The sequence below is a fragment of the Cryptomeria japonica genome, chromosome 3 (genome assembly GCF_030272615.1).
Source record: "Cryptomeria japonica chromosome 3, Sugi_1.0, whole genome shotgun sequence".
NCBI lineage: Eukaryota > Viridiplantae > Streptophyta > Pinopsida > Cupressales > Cupressaceae > Cryptomeria > Cryptomeria japonica.
This window is the reverse complement of record NC_081407.1, coordinates 704,778,684-704,783,932: the sequence shown is the minus strand read 5'-3', so window position 1 is coordinate 704,783,932 and position 5,249 is coordinate 704,778,684.

Below are 5,249 nucleotides of genomic sequence, written 5' to 3'. Positions count from 1 at the left end.
TTTAAACTTTTTCTTCCAGAGTCCAAAGCTCTGATACCAATTGTAGTTCTGATACTTAAAGATAAGTACATATGCCAAGCTAATAAGATGAGAGGGGGGGGGGGTGAATCATACAAACTTAATCTTCCATAAAAACATCAGATTCAACCTCGGTAACATATACTTCAGTAATATAACCAAAATTGCTAAACATGCAAACTCAAAAGCATATAAACATCATAACACTCATAACACCAGATTTAATGTGGAAACCCAAATAGGGAAAAACCACTATGGGATTTTGGACCCACTAAGAAATATACTCTTCTAGAGTATGCTCGGTTAAAAGCAAATCTTGTTAAAGATTACAAACACACTGATAGATGTGACCCGGTTAAGGGATTTCCCTCAGATCTGTTAGGATCTTCACCTTGTTAGAAGTGACCTTGTTAAAGGATTTCAAACACTTAATCAGAATGTCACCTTGCTAGAGGGTTTTACAAATAAGACTGCTAAGTCCACTCGGTTAAGAGATTTTCTATCACTTCACAAAATAATAGTAATAAAAATCTATCTGCAACTTCACATCTAAAATGTTAAAGCAGATTCTTATTTGCTCAATACAATATAGACATAGAACTAATCTTGTCCATCTGCTGGGCTCTATACTCTGTTATTCAAAACAGATCTTCAAGCTCCTGTGCTCGGTAATCACTATGTAGCATCCTTGTGCATACACTTGCCCACATACATTGTTTATCAACAATTCCCTATTTATAAACAATTCGCCAACCACTTAATCTCCTTGATCACATTTCCCATGATCAATCATAGCCATGAGATCTTCAAACTTCGACCAGGTTCAATGTATCCTTCAATCTGAAAATGTTTTACCCTGCCTTGGAACTTGCATATATTTCTTGGAACTTGTGCTAGGGTATTGCGGTTCAATCTGAGTTGTAGATCTTCCTACTGATTTTCCTTTGCCATAGATTCTTTAACAAAGTTCATTCACGGCATACCAATCATTTAATCATAGCTAGCTCATCAGCTTCCTTCATTAAATAATGCTTGTAATCATTTAATGCATTCTATTATTACTAGGTTGCAACTCGGTAAATACTAAATTTCACTCGGTAGACATTCTGCCTTCATTAACCGATAGTGATAACCTTAGGGTTTACCGACTAAGTTCCTTGCTTGGTAACATAATATAGTATTAACCTTTCAATCAAAAACATATGTAGGATATCAAAACAATCTAATCATCATGATCTCATCATTGTCTAACTCAGTAATAGTTGCCCATTGAATAACTTATTTCTCCCCTTATTCATCATATTCTTTCTGTGTCTTTTACCGACATCTTTATACTCATCAAATCATACTTCTCAAGATATGGCAACATCATACTAAATTAGAAAATCAATTTCTTGACATCAATGACAAAATAATAATATTAAGACAATAAACATCCTTAATTAGTTATATCCATAATCATCAACAACCTTCTCAATATCCTTATTGAAATGCCAACAATCTCTCCTTGCTTGTTATAATGCCAAATGCCAACAGTCCTCTAGGGTTTCTTGGTGGGTATTATAAATGGAAGCACTGAGGACGGTAAGAAGAGAGACGGGTTTGTTTACTGAGGAAAAGAAGCATGATGACTTGGTTGAAGGCTCTAGAGATTTGTTTGCACTCATGTATCCATTCAAATAGAAGACTTTATGGAGATGGGCTAACTCTTAGCTAAGGTTATCTCAGTCACAAATACAATAAGCTCTCATGGCAAGGGTCTTAATGATACTATTTTTTTTGGCTAGGGTGGTGATGAGAAGAAGAGTGAAGGTAGAGGTTAGTGTGGGTCACTTTGCAATAAGCATGATGATCTAGAGAGCCATCAAACTTGTAATGAGTAAAATGTCAAGAACTGAGAGTTGGTTATCAGTTTTAAGTTCCTTGGTGAAAGAAATGCAATGGGTTGTGCTATTAAGATGGGCATGGAATTCTTCTAACTTCTCAAGACCATGTGGCCAACAAATTTTGGTATCATCCACAAATCATTTCCACCACCTTGGTTTGAGAGGAAAGGATAAAAGAGAAACTTTTTTGAAGTGCTCCATGTAAAGGTTAGCAATGATAGGAGAAAGAGGGGAAACCATGGCCACACTATCCACTTGCTCATAAATGACATCTTGAAAAGAGAAAAAAGTGGATCTAAAGAGCAACTCAACTAAGGAAGCTATCTCATCATTGGATTTTTTCCCAGCAATATTAATAGAGTTAGGAACATGGGGACCTTGGTGAAAAGAGAGACCACATCAAAGCTAATAGAGAGGTCATTGTTCTCTACCCTTTTATCCTTGATAAATTCAATAAAATAGGTAGAATCTTTGATGGACTCTAAATTGCCCACAACAGGAGATCTCATCTTAGCAAGGTAATAAGCCAACATGTAGGTGGGAGAGCCTATGGTGTCAATGATGGGTTTTAATAGAAGCTTGCCTTTGTGGATTTTGGGAACACCATATATGTGGACTGTTACTTCTTTTGACATAAGTGAGCGCATCTTAGTTTCCTTATAGAATGAGGAAGAAGACATAATCGATATAACTTTCCTTAAAATCTTGGAGTAGCATCTGGAGAAGTTAGAAGAATTCAATGCCCTTCTTAATAGCATATCCCACTGCACTTCCTTCACCAATGAGCTTGAAACCAATAACCGACTCTCATTCCTTGGCATTTTTCTCATTAAAAATTTTGATGGCTCTCTAGTTCATTGTGTTTATCGCAAAGCAAAGCACACCAACCTCTACCTTCACTCTTCTTCTCATCATTACCCTATAAAAAAATGATATCATTAATACCCTTTCCATGAGAGCTTATCATATTTGTGACCGAGACAACCTTCGCCAAGAGTTAGCCCATCTTCGTCAAGTCTTCTATTTGAATGGATACATGAGCAAACAAATCTCCAGAGCCTTCAACCAAGCCAAGTTGCACTTCTTTTTCTCTGTGTCCCTCCTCTTGCCATCCTATGTGCTTCCATCTCTTACATCAAAGGCACTTCCCATAAAATTTCCAAGATTCTTCTCAAAAAAGGTCTTCGATGTTCTTTCAACCCATTTTCTTTGTTAAAGAATGCATCCCTCCTCTTACAGACCATAAAGATATCTTTCTAGATTCTGGTGTCTACAAAATTGTCTGCTCCTGTGCCACACAATACATAGGAGAAACAGGTCGCTCATTCAACACTAGAATCAAGGAACATAGTGTAGACATGAAGCATGAGCGAACCCTCAAGTCAACCCTAGCAAGCCACTCGTTCTCTACCAGACACCATATTTGTTTGGAGAACACCTAAGTCATATCCAAAGAAGGAAATTTCTTTAAAAGAAAAGTCAAGGAGCCTATTGAGATCTTTAATCATCCCACCAACCTTAACTATGATGATGGTTAAAGCCTTAACGCTTCTTGGCAACCCCTATTAACCAATCTTAGATAGCCTTTGCCTCCTTCCTTTTCTTGTCTCATATCTTCCCCTTAGCCTGTCTATCTCTCCCCCCAATTTTGTTGGTCCCACGGCTTTTGTCAGCCCCGCCTCCCCATCCCTCTCTTCTTCTTTTTTCCTTCTATCTCCTTCTTTATTTTTCCCTTCTTTCTTTATTTCTTTTTGTTGTCTCTTTCTTTCTCTAGTGTTTTTTTGTCTTCTTTGCCTTTTTCCTTTCATGTTTGCTTCCCGCTCTCTCTACTTGGTCCTTTTCCTCTTTGTTTTCTCTTTTGTTTGTCCGTTATGTTTATTTTTTTATTTTTGTACTTTTCTTCTATTATACATATTTATAAACCTTTTTATTTTATTGATTTTAACTTTTATTTTTAATCAGTTTTCCCTCCTTTCTATTTATTTAAATATCTAATAGATTTTGTCTATAATTAAATTGTTTTGATAATTATTAGTAATCATCATTGATTATTTTTTGTTTATTATTTTTTCTTCATTATATTTATTTCTTATTTTCATCATTTTCCCTTTGTGCTTATTAATAATTCTCATTAATAGGTCTTATTTTTCTTCTTTAATTCCATCTTCATTTAGGTTGTTTTTCTTTCTTTCATTTTTATATTATATAGTACACATATGTGTCCTTTTAGTTTATTATTTTTCTTTACATTTGATTTATTTTTGTCATTTTTACTTATTCTTATTTTTCTTCATTTTTATTTATGCCCTTTATACATCTTGTATTTTTGGTATATTATTTGAAGTTATTCGATTTTTATCTCTATTTTCCTTTTTTGCATTATTCATTTGCCTTTTTGTATTTATTAAATATTTACTAGTTTTATTGTTCTTTTGGTTCATTTACTTTTATGTTTTAATTATTACTTTTATTTGTTTTCTTTTCTTTGTTCATGTGGTCAGTTGTTTTTCTTTTTATCTCTAGCTTGATATGCTCTTGTTTAGTTTTATTTATTTATTTATTTCTTCTTCTTTTTGACTTCATGTTCTCTTGATCCACGTGCTTCATTTTTCTCACTCCTTCTATCTCTTTTTATTTACACTGGGTCTACAACTTCACACATTTTTATGATTCCTTTGGTTCTCTTCATCCTGAAGATGGATCATGGAGTGTGATCCGAAACATTGATGCAAAAATATTTTACACAATTGAATCTAGAAATATCTATATCTTGATATTATGGATTGTGTAAATCTCTTATCACTAATATGTACCAACTTTAAATTGTAGTTAAAGTTAGGGTTAAGGTTAACTTAATGTTAGTGTTAGGGGTTGGTTATCTTCCAAATATGAACTTAACAAAATTTAGGTTTAAAAAATAAATATTAATAATATTTTAATTCTATTGTAGCAAAAATTGTCTATATATATTTTTTAGTCATTATAGAAAAATTATATTTCTATGTTGTATTTAATAATATTACAAAAAATTTAGTGGCTTTGCCACTTTTATTAAAAAATAATAATAATAATATTACAAAATTAAAAATAATTATTAAGCATTTTTAAAATATTAAAAATTTAAATGATTTTGCAATAAAAAAATGTATAAAATTATTTTATTGCGATATGTAAAATACCAGTAATGGTCATTAATCTAATGTAAAATAATAAAAAATATATACCAAAATTAAATAATTTGTACCATCTTTTAACATTGAGGTTCAATTAGGATCGAAGCTGGTGTTCCTAAGATTTAAATTAAGCAAAGATAGCATTAGGGTTAGGATTAAATTAGTAGTAGAG